Source organism: Zea mays, chromosome 5 (genome assembly GCF_902167145.1).
Source record: "Zea mays cultivar B73 chromosome 5, Zm-B73-REFERENCE-NAM-5.0, whole genome shotgun sequence".
Lineage (NCBI taxonomy): Eukaryota > Viridiplantae > Streptophyta > Magnoliopsida > Poales > Poaceae > Zea > Zea mays.
The window spans coordinates 7,440,339-7,460,444 of record NC_050100.1 but is presented as its reverse complement, the minus strand read 5'-3'; positions in this window follow the sequence as shown (position 1 = coordinate 7,460,444).

The following is a 20,106-nucleotide window of genomic DNA, read 5'->3' as shown; positions in this document are numbered from 1 at the left end:
CCCTAAGGTGAGCTTCCTTAGGATCGGCTTGGAATCTTACACACATGCATACGGAAAGCATAATATCCGGTCGTGAAGCACATAAATAAAGTAAAGAACCTATCATCGACCGGTATACCTTTTGATCTACGGATTTACCTCCCGTGTCGAGGTCGAGATGCCCATTTGTTCCCATGGGTGTCTTGATGGGCTTGGCGTCCTTTATCCCAAACTTGTTTAGGATGTCTTGAATGTACTTGGTTTGGCTAATGAAGGTGCCCTCTTGGAGTTGCTTGACTTGGAATCCTAGAAAACACTTCAACTCCCCCATCATAGACATCTCAAATTTTTGTGTCATGATCCTACTAAATTCCTCACATGTAGATTTGTTAGTAGACCCAAATATAATATCATCAACATAAATTTGGCATACAAACAAATCATTTGCAAGAGTTTTAGTAAATAAAGTAGGATCGGCCTTTCCGACTTTGAAGCCATTAGCAATAAGAAAATCTCTTAGGCATTCATACCATGCTCTTGGGGCTTGCTTGAGCCCATAAAGCGCCTTAGAGAGCCTATAGACATGGTTAGGATACTCACTATTGTTGGGGACTTGTTCTCAAATGCTATGAATCAAGAACAAGGCAACATAGAAATTGTTAAATATTAGGGTCCTTCGTCCTTCGAAGCATTATTTCCCTCGGGATATAATGGATTTCGGACGAAGGTTATGAAAGGTTATACCTTCATAAACACAACAAATAATGAGGAAGGGTAAAAATATATAAAATAATTTGAATATATGATTATCATTACTAACTCATTTCTATTTCATTATTGTAGAAATGATAACGAATTACAAATGTACCTTCGGCTCGAAGAAAAGCAAAAATACCAGCGTGATGCAAAAACAAATGCCCAATGCGTGATTACAAGAGAGCACGTGAACAGTACAGGGGTACTATTCACCTATTTATAGGCACAGTTCACAGCCTGTATATAATTACATTTATACCCTTTACAATGAACTATAATAATGACACAGAATATCATGGGTCTTTAAGTCATTTCATCTTTAAGTCGGTTCACCCCTTCGTCTTGAGACATGTCACTGTACCGAAGCTTTATAGTTGATAGCTTCGGCGCTGCTTTGGAGAGGATCTGCCGAAGGTGTTTATTTCTTTAGGATCTTCGGCTACGAAGCATACCCCCAACAGTAGCCCCTTCGCGGCGCTAGATCGTTTTTCGTAACGAGCTTGATCCGTGAAAAATCTTCTAAGCTTCGGGATGCCGAAGATCCAAAAAACACCTTCCCTGAGCTCGTTGGCGAGAAACGATTAAAATAATCGTCGGACGCACGACCCATCTTGCACCGATTACAGTATTGCCAGCGATTCACCTTCTCGAGCTGTGTGGCCCACCATTCAGTGAGCGCAGGTGACTATTTGTTCGGTATTGGAGACCTTGCTGATTTACCTTCCCACCTAAAACAGCACTATATAAACAGACGGGTAGGTGTGAAGTTACCACAGCATTCATTGCTATTGTACTGTTTTGCTGCCAAATTTTTAGTCATAGCCGAAGCTTGATCATTGCGCTCACACAAAATCTGCTTCGGCGCAAGTGTAAGAGCTTCGGAAAAAACAAAAAAGCCAATTCAAAAAATTTCAAGTAAGTCATAGTCAAATGGCCAGAGTTCGCTCTACTGCAAGAGTCGATCGCGAGGGAGACAAAACTGAAGCTACGGAAACTGTTCCTATCTTGGAAGCAATGAAGCGACCTGGGTTGGTAACACCGGAAGACGTCCCTGCTGCTGAAGCAGAGCAAGCAGATATTGAAGAGACCAATTCTGAAGATGATTACAATATCGCAGTGCCGAGCAAGCCTAGCCACCTGGACTTCGAAAAGTCGACCATTTCCAAAGCTGATTTTCCTAAGATGGTGAAGTCGGGCTACTTTAGCGAAGATAAGAAAGGGCTGATTCGCTTCGGTGGAGAAGAAACTACTCCGAAGCCAGAGAAAGATGAAATAGTGATTTTCAAGAGTTTCCTCAAGGCTGGTTTGAGATTTCCTTTGAATAGGATGATTGCTGATGTGCTAAAAAAGTTTGGGATCCATTTTCATCAACCAACTCCTAACGCTATTGTTAGGTTTAGTGTTTATATTTGGGCTCTCCGAAGCCAGGGGGTCGAACCGTTTGCCGAAGGTTTCTGCCGGGTGCACGAGCTACATTACCAAACCAAGGCAAGAAAGGATGGGTTACATGAAAATTTTGGTTGTTACAATTTTGCCTATCGGAAAACTACAAAATTTCCTGTGATAAGCTATCGAAGCAAGTGGCCGGCAGGCTGGAAATCGGAATGGTTCTACGTCAAAGTTGATGATGACAAGGAGAAGCTAGTCCAGAGTCCGCTTGAACTGATCTTCGGAGAAACCAGACCCCACTGCAATATGACACCAGAAGGTCCAACTCAAACTGCGTTGGCTGAATTTAGGATTATTGCAGAGCACATTGGCACTAGAGATTTAGTGCAGGAATTTCTGGCTTACAAAATATTTCCAACTATGAAGGAATGGGCTATGCCGAAGCTTGAAAAAGAGAAGAAAGAGGGGGAGCTTGTCCGACTGCCCTACCACTATAAATTCAAGAAATATTTCAAAGCACCCTGCCAAGAATGGCTTGAGACAATCGAAGCAATGTGCACTGAAATTCTTGGGAACTATTCTAAAAAGGAGGATCAATTGATGGCAGCAGCCTTCGGCACCCCGCCGAAACGAAGGCTAAACAGAGTGCTTGATGCTATAGGTTTTAAATATCCCGATTATGAGCGACTCGACAAGGGTGCCGAAGGGCAGAAAAGGAAGAGAGTAGCTGGCGCTTTGATCAAAGACGATGAAGATCAATCAAAAAAGAAGAAAGAAAAATTTGAATCGAAAGTATTAACTTCGAAGAAAAGAAAGGAATCAATCCTGGAACAAAAATCAATTGATGAAGAAGAAAAGGCTTTTGCGACATCTTCTGATGCTGAAATAGAGGAAATTCTAAAGGTAATGACTGAAACTTTGCCTGTCAAACTAAGTCCATTGGGGCTTCATCTGACGAAGTTTTTTCATAATGAAAAGGAGCCCGCACAGGCAAAGGCATCTAGGCCAAAAAGACAAAGGATTGTTACCGTGACTGAAGTAATTGAATCGACACCACCAAGAGCTCCAACTCTGAAGATGCTGACAATTGAAATCATGACAGATACTGAAGCTATACCTTCGGGGGCTGCCGCAGAAGAGGCCGGAGCCGAAGATGCTAACTCCGAAGGTATTAATTTAGAGAGTGTGGCCGCTGATATAGATAAAATGCTGCTAAACATGGCTGCTGAAGAAACTGCTGCAGCCACCGAAGAGACCATGGGTGCCAAACCCGAGAAAGGAGGAATAACCGAAGATACCTCGGAAGACGAAACTTTTGACTTCTGAAACCTAATTGGCCAGGAGCTGACTGAAGCTGAAAGAGAGGAACTAAAAGAGTATGCTCTATCTTGCGGATATCGGCCGGGGGCGCTTCTCTTTGGTGGTATTGATGATGAAGGGTTAGGCTGTATACGAGACCAAACCGGTGCGAAGGTTGTCGGTACATTATCGAAGAGTATTGGCTTCCCGAAGCTTGAAGCGGATATTAGTCGCTACCGTCGACAACATATTACCGGCAGTTTATTCTATTCTAATTTCAAGGTAAACATTTTGTGTCTAATTCTTATTACTTGTGGTACAAAAATATTTTCTAACGAAGGCTATTTGTCCACAGAGCATGCTTTTGAGCAAGGCATTAAAAATGCAACAAGATTTAGAGGATAAAAGGCAAGAAGTTATAATTGAAAATTTAGAAAACAAAATAAAGGAGCAATCTGCTGCTATTGAGAAGAAAGACCTCGAGCTACAAACAGCCGAAGGCTTATTAGTGGATGCTGAAGCAAAAATAACAGAATTAAATTCGAGGCTTCTTTCCCAGTCAGAAAATTTTGAACAAGAGAAACTGAAGCTTGATGCAAGGCTTGAAGCCGAAACTCAAAGAAACTTGGAATTGAAAGAATCTTTGAAAAATCTTCAAAATAAATGCTTGGAGTTCTGCACTCGATGCATTCATCAACTAAAGCAAGTGTTCCATTTTGTTGGAGCCAGTAGTGAAGAGTTTACTCCTTTGGTCGAAGACCTGTCTGGTGCCTTCGAGCACATTGAAGGTGATATTAATGATCTTGACGAAGTTATAGCTGGGCATAGCGACTTTTGTGCCCTGGCAGCTTCTCGGGGTACAACTGTTGCTTTTTTGAAATCTAGCTGTGAACACGGCAAAATTGTTAATAGACCCAACTTCAGCTTGTCACCGGCAGACTTAGATGATGTTTCGAATCTGGCTCGAAGTATTGCAAACAGATTTATAAAGTTAGTATGGACAAAGGGTGGTCGGAGCAAAGCTGGTGACGAAGCTCGGAGTCACCTCAAGCTGGTAACAAAATCATACCTTATTCTTACCTTTTCCTTTGAATTTTTGAATTTGGCTTATAATACTTTTGTACAGATTGACCAGGCTGAAGCTGCAGCTGCAGAGTAGAAGAACGAAGCTCCGGAGATAGTGTCGAAGCTTGCATAGTCTTGTAAAAGTAGCTCAAAAAACTCCTGTAATAACTTGTATAAAATATGATGTAATCTGAGTTTTACTTTGTAATATAATCTTACTTTGTCGTCCATGTATAAAATGCTTTGGTGTGGACGAAAGTAATACTTTTGAGCCATAGGCGAAAAACACCTTCCCTTCTTTGCGTACACAGCGAAGCATAAAATTGTCTTCCTTTTGTATCTGAAGCATGTTTGTACGTTATGCTGATGATGATCCTATGTATGTCTAAGTGAATGTTTATGAATGCAAATGTCATGATGTAATGTATCGTGCAAATGAATGTTCAAATATATATTCGAAGCCATACTCCCTTGAGAATGACTCAAACCTTCTTTGCCGCTTATTTTTCGGTGTATCAGCGCTGACTTTTCGCTGTAAGCCTCCCTTAGGAGCTTCTTCGCCTTTTACTTTCAGCGGAATTAGCGTTTATTTTTCGCTGTAAGCCTCCCTTAGGAGCTTCTTCGCCTTTTACTTTCAGCGGAATCAACGTTTATTTTTCGCTGTAAGCCTCCCTTAGGAGCTTCTTCGCCTTTTACTTTCAGCGGAATCAGCGTTTATTTTTCGCTGTAAGCCTCCCTTAGGAGCTTCTTCGCCTTTTACTTTCAGCGGAATCAGCGTTTATTTTTCGCTGTAAGCTCTGCATTCCCTTGGGAATGACTTTTGAGCTTCTCCCTATTTTCTTTTCTTTTTCCACTGCACTCGATGGTGCGTTGTCAGCTTTTACATTTATATCTTTGGGGGATATCACTCTTATTAATTGAAATAAGGAAAAGAAAAATTACATGTTGTGGCCCCATTAAAAACCTTTCTCCCCCTTTGGAAAGGAAAAGGGTGCCACAAGAAAGAATAGAAAAAATTACATCAAGCTAAACATAATATCGCCGAAGTTCGTCCGCATTCCATGATCTAGGAATGTCGTTGCCGTCCATATCCTTCAACCTGTAAGAACCAGGTCTTGACGAAGATACTACCAGAAAAGGTCCTTCCCACTTCAACTGTAATTTGCCTACTGTCTCTGGGTTGGCCACTCTTCGAAGCACCAAATGTTCTGGTTCAATGTTCTTTAGCCTGACCATTCTATCACACCATTTTATTGTTTCAGCTTGATATTTATTGATGTTTTCCACAGCCTGAAGCCTGATCCCTTCTATAGCATCTTTTTCCACAGAATAATCAGCTTCAGCTTCGCCTTCTGCCGAAGCTACTATTCTTATTGATCCTGCTTTGGCTTCTTCCAGGGTTATTGCTTCGTCACCAAACAATAGTTTGAATGGCGTAAAGCCTGTTGATCTTGATATTGTTGTGTTGTGGCTCCACACCACTTTGATGAATTCGTCTGGCCACTTTCCCCTCGGCTGATTGAAGATTAACTTCATTATTCCTGTCATTATGATGCCATTAGCCCTTTCAACTAGTCCATTTGATTCCGGATGTCGGACTGATGCAAAATGGATCTTTGTGCCAATTTGTTCACAAAATTCTTTAAAGGCTTCGGAATCAAACTGCATTCCATTGTCCACAGTGATGGCCTTCGGCACTCCGAAGCGACAAACAATGTTTTGCCAGAAAAATTTTTGAACAGTAACCGAAGTTATTGTGGCTAAAGGCTTTGCCTCAATCCATTTAGAAAAATATTCCACTGCCACTACAACATATCTTAAGTTGCCTTGTACTGGTGGTAGCGGACCTAACAAATCAAGACCCCACCTTTGCAATGGCCAAGTGGGTTGTATTAACTGGGTTAGGGACGAAGGTTGTTTTTGATCTCTTGCACATTTCTGACAACCTTCGCACTTTTGGACTAATTCTGCTGCATCCGAAGCTGCTTTTGGCCAATAAAATCCTTGGCGAAAAACTTTTCCCAGCAAAGGCCTAGATCCAATGTGAGATCCACACAGGCCTGCATGTATTTCCTTCATCAATTCTATACCTTCGGCTCTGGATAAACATTTGAGTAACGGAGAGCAGACCCCATGCTTGTACAACTCCCCTTGTATTATTACATATGGACGAGCTCTTGCCTCTATTCTCTTGTTATAAGCTTCGTCATCTGAAAGGAAATTACCCTTAAGGTAGGAGATGATCTCAGTTCTCCAATCTTCACTATAAACAGGAGATATATTGAGGACTGCTCTTTCAAGGAGTTCAACCGAAGGTGCTTTTATTGTTTCAAAAAAATACTTCTGAAGGTAAGGGCAGTCCCTGTGCTGCTGACTTGGCTAGCAAATCAGCATGTTCATTTTCTCCTCGAGGAATATTTTTTACAGAAAACCCTTCAAAGGAAGCTTCAATCCTTCGGACCGTATCTAAATACTTCTCAAGCTTCGGGTCTCTTGCCTTACAACTCTTGTCAATATGACCAAAGATAACTTGGGAATCAGTTTTAAGAACCGCCCTTCTGATTCCCATTGCCTTTAACTTCCGAAGACCCAAAAGTAAAGCTTCGTACTCAGCAATGTTATTTGTGCAGCTAAAATCAAGTCTTGCTGCGTAGCAGGTTTTAACTTTGGAGGGTGCGACCAACACAGCGGCTGCTCCTGCTCCGAAGGTTCCCCAAGAACCATCGCAGAATACTGTCCATGCTTCAGCATCTTTACTTGCCTCTTCTACCTGAGCCCCTGGCGTCCAGTCTGCAATGAAGTCAGCTAACGCCTGGAACTGAATCGAAGATCTGTGTACATAATCAATGCAGAACTCATTAAGTTCCGCAGCCCACTTTCCAATTCTTCCAGTAGCTTCTCTATTTCTCATAATGTCCTTCAATGGTTGTGAAGAAGGGACAATTATATTGTATGCTTGGAAATAATGCCGAAGCTTTCTAGAAGCCATCAAAACAGCATATAGCACCTTCTCCAATTCTGTATAATTTTTCTTTGATAAACTAAGAACTTCATATACAAAATATATTGGAGCTTGCTTCTTGACTTGCCCTTCAAGCTCCTCTTGGACAAGTGCCGCACTTACCACTGAGTGCGAGGCTGCCACATATAACAAGAGAGGAGCCCCTAGCGTTGGTGGAGTTAGCGTTGTTAGGTCTATCAAATATTGCTTCAGCTCTTCGAAAGCTCTCTGTTGGACTGGTCCCCATTGAAAAACTTCGGCTGACTTCAGCACTTTGAAAAATGGTAAATTTCTCTCTACTGATCTAGATATGAATCTGTTGAGAGATTCTAGTCTTCCTGTCAATCTTTGAGCCCCCTTCTTTGTACTTGGTGGTTCCATTTGAAGGATAGCTTCGATTTTATTTGGATTAGCCTCAATCCCTTTTGTTGAAACTAAGCAGCCAAGAAATTTCCCTTTCTTCACCCCGAAGACACATTTTTCTGGATTCAAATTTAAACCGGCCTGTCTAAAATTAGCGAAGGTTTCCTGCAGATCAGTAATGTGATTCTCTTGCTTCGTGCTTTTTACAATGATATCATCAACATAAGTTAGCACATTTCTGCCTATCTGAGATTGAAGAACCTTCGCTGTCATTCTGCTGAAGCTTCCTCCAGCATTCTTGAGCCCCTCAGGCATCCGGAGGTAACAATATGTTCCACTAGGGGTTATGAAGCTGGTCTTCGGCTCATCCTCCTTCTTCATCCAAATTTGATGATAGCCTGAATAACAATCCAGCAGACTCATAAGCTCTGATGAAGCTGCTGCATCAACTAGGGAATCTATCCTTGGCAATGGAAACTCGTCCTTCGGACAGGCCTTGTTGAGATCAGTAAATTCGATACACATCCTCCATTTACCATTGGCCTTTTTTACCATAACAGTGTTAGCCAACCATTCTGGGTATTTTACCTCTCTGATAACTCCGGCACTGAGAAGTCTTTTCACTTCATTCCGAGCACCTTCGGCATTGTCATCAGACATCTTCCGAAGCCTCTGCTTTCTGGGTCTGAAGGATGGATCAACATTGAGCGAGTGTTCAATAACATCCCTATTAACTCCACAAAGATCATTAGCCGACCATGCAAAGACATCTTTGTTGTTGAACAAGAATCTTATCAAGGTTTTCTCTTGTTCCTCAGACAATTGAGATCCTAGCAGCACCTTCTGCTCTGCGATATCTTCGCATAAAAGCATGGGTTTCGGCTGATCGGCCGAAGCAGCCTTCTCCCTTCTATGCTTGTACTGCTCACAAGCTTCGGCTTCATCTATGTTGTGGATTGCCTTTGAATCAGTCCAATTCCCCTCGGCCTTTCTGGCGGCTTCCTAACTCCCATGAATAGCAATAGGTCCCTGATCCGAAGGTATCTTCATGCAAAGATATGCTGGATGAAGAATTGCTTCGAAAGCATTGAGTGTTCCGTGACCAATGATGGCATTGTAAGGATACTCCATGTCAACAATGTCAAACATAATTTGCTCAGTCCTTGTGTTGTTGACGAATCCGAAGGTCACTGGCATGGTAATCTTACCAAGCGCTACAATCTGTCGCCCTCCGAAGCCACAAAGAGGGTGCGTAGCATCATGAATCTTGTCTTCGGGCTCTTGCATTTGTCTGAAGGCCTTAGCAAATATGATATCTACTGCACTGCCTGTATCAACCAAAACATTATGGACCAGAAATCCTTTGATCACACAAGAGATAACCATAGCATCATTGTGTGGGTAATCCTTAAGCTGAAGATCCTCTTGAGAAAAGGTAATTGGGATGTGAGACCATCTTGATTTGATGAAGGGTCCTTGTACCCCTACATGTTGTACTCTTCTCTGTGCCTCCTTCTTCTGTTTCTTGTTGGCCGGCTCTGAGCATGAACTGCCTGTTATCGGGAGAACCAGCTTCGGGGCCGAAGCAACTCCAGCTTGATTCTTGATCGAAGCCATCAACTCAAAAAAGTGGAAGTGAGTTCACCGGAGGTGGGCGCCAATGTTGGGGACTTGTTCTCAAATGCTATGAATCAAGAACAAGGCAACATAGAAATTGTTAAATATTAGGGTCCTTCGTCCTTCGAAGCATTATTTCCCTCGGGATATAATGGATTTCGGACGAAGGTTATGAAAGGTTATACCTTCATAAACACAACAAATAATGAGGAAGGGTAAAAAATATATAAAATAATTTGAATATATGATTATCATTACTAACTCGTTTCTATTTCATTATTGTAGAAATGATAACGAATTACAAATGTACCTTCGGCTCGAAGAAAAGCAAAAATACCAGCGTGATGCAAAAACAAATGCCCAATGCGTGATTACAAGAGAGCACGTGAACAGTACGGGGGTACTGTTCACCTATTTATAGGCACAGTTCACAGCCTGTATATAATTACATTTATGCCCTTTATAATGAACTATAATAATGACAGAATATCATGGGTCTTTAAGTCATTTCATCTTTAAGTCGGTTCACCCCTTCGTCTTGAGACATGTCACTATACCGAAGCTTTATAGTTGATAGCTTCGGCGCTGCTTTGGAGAGGATCTGCCGAAGGTGTTTATTTCTTTAGGATCTTCGGCTACGAAGCATACCCCCAACAACTATCTTCAAAGCCGGGAGGTTGCTCAACATAAACCTCTTCCTTGATAGGTCCATTGAGGAAGGCACTCTTCACGTCCATTTGATAAAGCTTGAAGCCATGGTAAGTAGCATAGGCAAGTAAAATGCGAATTGACTCAAGCCTAGCTACGGGTGCATAGGTTTCACCGAAATCCAAACCTTCTACTTATGAATATCCCTTGGCCACAAGTCGGGCTTTGTTCCTAGTCACCACACCATGCTCATCTTGTTTGTTGCGGAAGACCCACTTGGTTCCTACAACATTTTGGTTAGGACGTGTAACTAAATGCCATACCTCATTCCTCGTGAAGTTGTTGAGCTCCTCTTGCATCACCATCACCCAATCCGAATCTTGGAGTGCTTCCTCTACCCTGTGTGGCTCAATAGAGGAAACAAAAGAGTAATGTTCACAAAAATATGCAACACGAGATCTAGTGGTTACCCCCTTATGAATGTCGCCGAGGATGGTGTTGACGGGGTGATCTCGTTGGATTGCTTGGTGGACTCTTGGGTGTGGCGGTCTTGGAACTTGCTCATCCTCCTTGTCTTGTTCATTTGCATCTCCCCCTTGATCATTGTCGTCGTCTTGAGGTGGCTCATCTTCTTGATCTTCCTCTTCATAATCTTGAGCCTCATCATCATCTTGGGTTGGTGGAGATACTTGCATGGAGGAGGATGGTTGATCTTGTGCTTGAATAGGCTCTTCGGATTCCTTAGGACACACATCCCCTATGGACATGTTCCTTAGCGCGACGCACGGAGCCTCTTCATCATCTAATTCATCAAGATCAACTTGCTCTACTTGAGAGTCGTTAGTCTCATCAAACACAATGTCACAAGAAACCTCAACCAGTCCAGTGGACTTGTTAAAGACTCTATATGCCCTTGTGTTTGAATCATATCCTAGTAAAAAGCCTTCTACAGCCTTAGGAGCAAATTTAGATTTTCTACCTCTTTTAACAAGTATAAAACATTTGCTACCAAAGACTCTAAAATATGAAACATTGGGCTTTTTACCGGTGAGGAGTTCGTAAGATGTCTTCTTGAGGATTCGGTGTAGATACAACCGGTTGATGGCGTAGCAAGCGGTGTTGCCACCTCGGCCCAAAACCGATCCGAAGTCTTGTACTCATCAAGCATGGTCCTTGCCATGTCCAGTAGAGTTCTATTCTTCCTCTCCACTACACCATTTTGTTGTGGCGTGTAGGGAGAAGAGAACTCATGCTTGATGCCCTCCTCCTCAAGGAAGCCTTCAATTTGTGAATTCTTGAACTCCGTCCCATTATCGCTTCTTATTTTCTTGATCCTCAAGCCGAACTCATTTTGAGCTCGTCTCAAGAATCCGTTTAAGGTCTCTTGGGTTTGAGATTTTTCCTGTAAAAAGAACACCCAAGTGAAGCGAGAATAGTCCTCCACAATAACTAGACAGTACTTACTCTCGCCGATGCTTATGTAAGCAATCGGGCCGAATAGGTCCATGTAGAGGAGCTCAAGTGGCCTGTCAGTCGTCAAGATGTTCTTATGTGGATGATGAGCGCCAACTTGCTTCCCGGCTTGACATGCGCTACAAATCCTGTCTTTCTCAAAATGAACATTGGTTAGTCCTAAAATGTGTTCTCCCTTTAGAAGCTTGTGAAGATTCTTCATCCCAACATGTGCTAGTTGGCGATGCCAGAGCCAGCCCATGTTAGTCTTAGCAATTAAGCAAGTGTCGAGTTTAGTTCTATTGAAATCAACTAAGTATAGCTGACCCTCTAACACTCCCTTAAATGCTACTGAATCATCACTTCTTCTAAAGACAGTGACACCTACATCAGTAAATAGACAGTTGTAGCCCATTTTGCATAATTGAGATACGGAAAGCAAATTGTAATCTAATGAATCAACAAGAAAAACATTGGAAATGGAATGGTCAGGAGATATAGATATTTTACCCAAACCTTTGACCAAACCTTGATTTCCATCCCCGAATGTGATAGCTTGTTGGAGATCTTGGTTTTTCTCGTAGGAGGAGAAGATCTTCTTCTCCCCTGTCATGTGGTTTGTGCACCCGCTATCGATGATCCAACTTGAGCCCCCGGATGCATAAACCTACAAAACAAGTTTAGTTCTTGATTTTAGGTACCCAAACAGTTTTGGGTCCTTTGGCATTAGAGACAAGAACTTTGGGTACCCAAACGAAAGTCTTTGCTCCCTTGTGTTTGCCCCCAGCATACTTGGCAACTACTTTGCCAGATTTGTTAGTCAAAACATAAGATACATCAAAAGTTTTAAATGAAACATTGTGATCATTTGATGCAATAGGAGCTTTCCTCTTAGGCAATTTAGCACGGGTTGATTGCCTAGAGCTAGATGTCTCACCCTTATACATAAAAGCATGATTAGGGCCAGAGTGAGACTTCCTAGAGTGAATCCTCCTAATTTTGTGCTCGGGATAACCGGCAGGGTACAAAATGTAACCCTCGTTATCCTGAGGCATGGGAGCCTTGCCCTTAACAAAGTTAGACAATTTCTTAGGAGGGGCATTAAGTTTGACATTGTCTCCCTTTTGGAAGCCAATGCCATCCTTGATGCCAGGGCGTCTCCCACTATAAAGCATACTACGAGCAAATTTAATTTTTTCATTTTCAAGTTCATGCTCGGCAATTTTAGCATCTAATTTTGCTATGTGATCATTTTGTTGTTTAATTAAAGCCATATGATCATGAATAGCATCAATGTCAACATCTCTACATCTAGTGCAAATAGAAACATGCCCAACGGTAGATGTAGAGGGTTTGCAAGTTTTTAGTTCAACAATCTTAGTATGTAATATGTCATTTTCATTTCTAAGATTGGATATTGTAACATTGCAAACATCTAATTCTTTAGTCTTAGCAATTAATTTTTCATTGTCATTTCTAAGGCTAGCAAGAGAAACATTCAATTCTTCAATCTTAGCAAGCAAGTTAATATTATAATCTCTAAGATTGGGAATTGAAACATCACAAACACTTGAATCAACCTTAGCAATTAATTTAGCATTTTCATTTCTAAGGTTGGCAATAATATCATTACAAGTGCTTAGCTCACTAGATAATTTTTCACATTTTTCTACTTCTAGAGCATAAGCATTCTTAACCTTAACATGCTTCTTATTTTCTTTGATTAGGAAGTCCTCTTGAGAGTCCAAAAGATCATCCTTCTCATGAATAGCACTAATTAATTCATTTAGTTTTTCCTTTTGTTGCATGTTTAGGTTGGCAAAAAGGGTATGCAAATTATCTTCCTCATCACTGGCATTATCTTCATCACTAGAGGATGCATATTTAGTGGAGAATTTTGATTTTACCTTCTTCTTTTTGCCGTCTTTTGCCATGAGGCATTTGTGGCCGACGTTGGGGAAGAGGAGGCCCTTGGTGATGGCGATGTTGGCGGCGTCCTCGTCGGAGGAGGAGTCGGAGGAGCTCTCGTCGGAGTCCCATTCGCGGCAGACATGGGCATCACCGCCCTTCTTCTTGTAGTACCTCTTCTTTTCTCTCCTCTTGCCCTTCTTGTCGTTATCCCTGTCACTGTCACTAGATAGTGGATATTTTGCAATAAAGTGACCGGGCTTATCACACTTGTAGCAAACTTTCTTGGAGCGGGGCTTGTAATCCTTCCCCCTCCTTTGCTTGAGGATTTGGCGGAAACTCTTAATGATGAGCGCCATTTCCTCGTTGTCGAGCTTGGAGGCGTCGATGGGTTGTCTACTTGATGTAGACTCCTCATTTTTCTCCTCCGTTGCCTTGAATGCGACCGGTTGTGCTTCGGGCGTGGAGGGGCCATCTAGCTCGATGATTTTCTTTGAGCCTTTGATCATCAACTCAAAGCTCACAAAATTTCCTATCACTTCCTCGGGAGTCATTAGTGTATATCTAGGATTTCCTCGAATTAATTGAACTTGCGTAGGATTAAGAAATACGAGGGATCTTAGAATAACCTTGACCATCTCATGGTCATCCCATTTTGTGATCCCGAGGTTGCGCACTTGGTTCACCAAGGTCTTCAAGCGGTTGTACATGGCTTGAGGGTCCTCGCCTTGGTTGAGTCGGAACCGACCGAGCTCCCCCTCGATCGTTTCTCGCTTGGTGATCTTGGTCACCTCATCTCCTTCGTGCGCGGTCTTGAGCACGTCCCAAATTTCCTTTGCGCTCTTCAACCCTTGCACCTTATTATACTCCTCTCGACTTAGAGAGGCGAGGAGTATAGTGGTGGCTTGAGAGTTAAAGTGCCAGATTTGGGCGACCTCATCCGAATCATAGTCTTCATCCCCTGGTGATGGTACCTGTACTCCAATCTCAACAACATCTCAAATGCTAGTGTGGAGTGAGGTTAGATGATGCCTCATTTTATCACTCCACATGTTATAATCTTCACCATCAAACATAGGTGCTTTGCCTAATGGGACGGAAAGTAATGGAGTACGTTTGGAAATGCGAGGATAGCGTAGGGGAATCTTACTAAACTTTTTGCGCTCAAGGCGCTTAGAAGTTACAGACGGCGTGTCGGAGCCGGAGGTGGATGGCGACGAAGAGTCGGTCTCGTAGTAGACCACCTTCCTCATCTTCTTTTTCTTATCGCCACTCCGATGCGACTTGTGTGAAGGGGATTACTTCTCCTTCCCCTTCCCTTTGTTGCGGGACTCTTCCGATGAAGCCTCCCTGTGGCTTGTAATGGGCTTCTCGCCGGTCCCCATCTCCTTCTTGGCGTGATCTCCCGACATCACTTCGAGCGGTTAGGCTCTAATGAAGCACCGGGCTCTGATACCAATTGAAAGTCACCTAGAGGGGGGTGAATAGGGCGAAACTTAAATTTACAAAGTTAATCACAACTACAAGCCGGGTTAGCGTTAGAAATATAATCAAGTCCGAGAGAGAGGGTGAAAAACAAATCGCAAGCAAATAGAGAGTGAGACACAAGGATTTGTTTTACCGAGGTTCGGTTCTTGCAAACCTACTCCCTGTTGAGGTGGTCACAAAGACCGGATCTCTTTCAACTCTTTCCCTCTCTCAAACGGTCACTTAGACCGAGTGAGCTTCTCTTCTCAATCACACGGGACACTAAGTCCCCGCAAGGACCACCACACAATTGGTGTCTCTTGCCTTGGTTACAATTGAGTTTGGTCACAAGAAGAATGAGAAAGAAAAGAAGCAATCCAAGCGCAAGAGCTCAAATGAACACACCAAATCTCTCTCTCTAATCACTAAAGCTTTGTGTGGAGTTGGGAGAGGATTTGATCTCTTTGGTGTGTCTTGTATTGAATGCTATAGCTCTTGTAAGGTGTAGAAGTGTAGAAACTTGGATGCCTTTGAATGTGGGGTGGTTAGGGTATTTATAGCCTCAACCACCAAAATGTGGCCGTTGGAAGCTTGCTGTCGCATGGCGCACCGGACAGTCCGGTGCGCCACCGGACACTGTCCGGTGCGCCTGCCACGTCAGCCAGCCGTTGGGGTTCGACCGTTGGAGCTCTGACTTGTGGGGCCTCTGGGCTGTTCGGTGGTGCACCGGACAGGTCCTGTAGACTGTCCGGTGCGCCAACTGCGCATGCTCTGACCTCTGCGCGCGCAGGCGCGCATTAAATGAGTTGCAGTCGACTGTTGCGCTTGAAGTAGCCATTTCTCCGCTGGCACACCGGACAGTCCGGTGTGCCACCGTACACTGTCCGGTGCCTCACCGGACGGTCCGATGAATTATAGCGGAGCGCCCTCTGATTTTCCCGAAGGTGAGGAGTTCAGCGTCGAGTTCCCTGGTACACCGGACACTGTCCGGTGCGCCAGACCAGGGTGCCTTTGGGATTTCTTAAGCTCTCTTTGTTTGAACCCTTTCTTGGTCTTTTTATTGGTCTATTGTGAACTTTTGGCACCTGTAAAACTTATAGACTAGAGCAAACTAGTTAGTCCAATTATTTGTGTTGGGCAATACAACCACCAAAATCAATTTAGGAAAAGGTGTAAGCCTATTTCCCTTTCACTTCCTCAATGGACCAATCAAGGAAGAGGTCTATGTTGAGCAACCTCCCGGCTTTGAAGACAGTGAGTATCCTAACCATGTTTATAGACTCTCTAAGGCGCTTTATGGGCTCAAGCAAGCCCCAAGAGCATGGTATGAATGCCTAAGAGATTTTCTTATTGCTAATGGATTCAAAGTCGGAAAAGCCGATCCTACACTCTTTACTAAAACACTTGCAAATGATTTGTTCGTATGCCAAATTTATGTTGATGATATCATATTTGGGTCTACTAACGAATCTACATGTGAAGAGTTTAGTAGGATCATGACTCAAAAATTCGAGATGTCTATGATGGGGGAGTTGAAGTATTTCTTAGAATTTCAAGTGAAGCAACTCCAAGAGGGCACCTTCATTAGCCAAACGAAGTACATTCAAGACATTCTAACCAAGTTTGGGATGAAGGACACCAAGCCCATCAAGACACCCATGGGAACCAATGGGAATCTCGACCTCGACACGGGAGGTAAATCTGTCGATCAAAAGGTATACCGGTCGATGATAGGTTCTTTACTCTATTTATGTGCTTCACGACCGGATATTATGCTTTCCGTATGCATGTGTGCAAGATTCCAAGCCGATCCTAAGGAAGCTCACCTTAGGGTCGTAAAACGAACCTTGAGATATTTAGTTTATACTCCTAAGTTTGGCTTTTGGTACCCCAGGGGATCCACATTTGATTTAATTGGTTATTCCGATGCCGATTGGGCAGGGTGCAAAATTAATAGAAAGAGCACATCTGGGACTTGTCAGTTCTTGGGAAGATCTCTGGTGTCTTGGGCTTCAAAGAAGCAAAACTCTGTGGCTCTTTCAACCGCCGAAGCCGAGTATATTGCCGCAGGCCATTGTTGCGCGCAATTGCTTTGGATGAGGCAGACCCTTAGGGACTATGGTTACAAATTAACCAAAGTTCCTCTTCTATGTGATAATGAGAGTGCAATCCGCATGGCGGATAATCCCGTTGAGCATAGCCGCACTAAACACATAGCCATTCGGTATCATTTTCTAAGGGATCACCAACAAAAGGGGGATATCGAGATTGCATATGTTAGCACCAAAGAACAATTAGCCGATATCTTAACCAAGCCATTGGATGAACAAACTTTTACCAAACTTAGGCATGAGCTAAATATTCTTGATTCTAGAAATTTTTATTGATGTTTTGCACACATAGCTCATATGTATACCTTTGATCATCTCTTTCATGTGCTATGACTAATGTGTTCTTTCAAGTCCACTTCATGCTAAGTCATAGATTGAAAGGGAAAAGGAGTCTTCGGCGAAGACAAGGCTTCCACTCCGCTCCATCGAATCATTCATCCTTCGCCGTCGCTCCACACTAACTCTCCAACTTTGGTATAATCTTCACTCCTTTACTTCCATCCAAAGGGGGAGAGAGTAGTTTAAAAGGGCTTATATTTCACTCGAGCATCCGTTTTTGGCGATTCATGCCAAAGGGGGAGAGAGTATTAGCCCAAAGCAAAAGGACCGCACCACCACCAATTTCAAAAAATATAGTCTTTTAATTGGTGTTAAAAGAAGTTTTTCAATTGGTATCTTATTTTGATATAATTTCAAATTGATATATCCTCTTCAATATTAATGTCTAAAACCCTCTTGAACACTAAGAGGAGGATTTCATTAAGGGGGAGTTTTGTTTAGTCAAAAGAAAAGCATTTGAACCAAGGGGAGAAAATTTCAAAACTTGAAAATGCTTCTCGAAAAATCTTATTCATTTACCTTTGACTATTTGCAAAAGAACTTTGAAAAGAATTTCCAAAACATTTTGCAAAACAAAACATGTGGTGCAAGCATGGTCCAAAATGTTAATAAGAAGAAAAGTCATCCATGCGCATCTAGTAAGTAATATTTACTGGTTTCATTCCAAGCAACCTTTACACTTACATTATGCAAACTAGTTCAATTCTGCACTTCCATATTTGCTTTGGTTTGTGTTGGCATCAATCACCAAAAAGGGGGAGATTGAAAGGGAAATAGGCTTACACCTTTTCTTAATTGATTTTGGTGGTTGAATTGCCCAACACAAATAATTGGACTAACTAGTTTGCTCTAGATTATAAGTTTTACAGGTGCCAAAGGTTCACAATAGATCAATAAAATGACCAAGAAAGGGTTCAAACGAAGAGAGCAAAAGACAACCGAAGCGTGCCCTGGTCTGGCACCGGACTGTCTGGTGTGCCACCGGACAGTGTCCGGTGTACCAGGGAACTCAGCTCCAAACTCGTCACCTTCGAGAAAATCAGAGGGCGCTCCGCTATAATTCACCGGACTGTCCGGTGTGCCAGCGGAGCAACGGTTACTTCAGCGCCAACGGTCGACTGCAGCCGCATTCAATGCGCTACAGTGCGCGTTAGAGTCAGAGCAGCGTCAGAAAGCGCACCGGACAGTCTACAGTGCTTGTCCGGTGCACCACCGGACAGCCAGAAGACCCCACCTGTCAGAGCTCCAACGGTCGAACCCTAACGGCTGGGTGACGTAGTTGGCACACCGGACAGTGTCTGGTGGCGCACCGGACTGTCTGGTGCGCCCGTCGACAGCAGCCTCCACCAAATGGCTAGTTTGGTGGTTGGGGCTATAAATACCCCAACCACCCCACCATTCATTGCATCCAAGTTTTCTACCTTTCAACACCTTACAAGAGCTATAACATTCAATTCTAGACACAACCAAAGAGATCAAATGCTCTCCTAAGTCCGGAATCACTCCAAATCAAATAGTGACTAGAGAGAGTGACATTTGTGTTCATTTGAGCTCTTGCGCTTGGATTGCTTCTTTTCTTTCTCATTCTTTCTTGTGAACACTCAATTGTAACCAAGGCAAGAGACACCAATTGTGTGGTGGTCCTTGCGGGGACTTAGTGTCCCGTGTGATTGAGAAGAGAAGCTCACTCAGTCTAAGTGACCATTTGAGAGAGGGAAAGGGTTGAAAGAGACCCGGTCTTTGTGACCACCTCAACGGGGAGTAGGTTTGCAAGAACCGAACCTCGGTAAAACAAATCCTTGTGTCTCACTCCTTATTTGGTTGCGATTTGTTTTTCACCCTCTCTCTCGGACTCGCTTATATTTCTAACGCTAACCCGGCTTATAGTTGTGGTTAAGTTTATAAATTTCAGATTCGCCCTATTCACCCCCCTCTAGGCGACTTTCAGGTCGGCCCGGCCCGGCCCGACCTGTTTAGGCCCGCTGCGGGTCGGGCTCGGACAGGAAATCAAGCCGCGGGCTTAGAAGGCCCGGCCCGGTTTTCTAACCGGGCCTAAAACGGGCCGGGCTTCACCGGGCCCGGGCCGGGCGGCCCGTTTGGCCATCTCTAACCCTACCCAAATGTATAGCTATAGTCATCGGTGCATAAACAATCAATGTAGTGCACCACTAATCCATCCGACATGGATGTTTACATATATATTCGATAGCGCACATGCAGTATAATCAGCTTCTGCTGCGGGGACACCTAGGTCTGGAGCCATGAAAGGTAACCACTTGTCTGGTAATGATGATAACAAGGCTATCTCCAGCAATAACGTACAAACAGACATGCAAAATACTTATAGTGTAGAGTTTAAAATAAGTAATATATGAAGGCCGCCAGAAATAGGACGGAGGGAGTAAAGCAGGTTCCACCATGTTCTTTTGGGCCACCAGCAGCGATGACGCCGGCTCTGGGTTCCCCCGGGAACAGATATCTGTTTGATTGCACGTCTGACAGATCTGAGAGCAATCTGACCGAAGGATGGGACTCTGACGCTGATGATGGCTCTGATTTGTGAGATTCTGGATGACAGCGCCAGTACAGTACAGCCCGTGAGATGTCGGAGATGGCTGCGCTGGTACAGCCGTGAGATGTCGGAGACGGCTACATGTTTCCATGAGTGTAAAGGAATGCTGAGCTACTGCAATCGCATCACGTGCTTGGTTG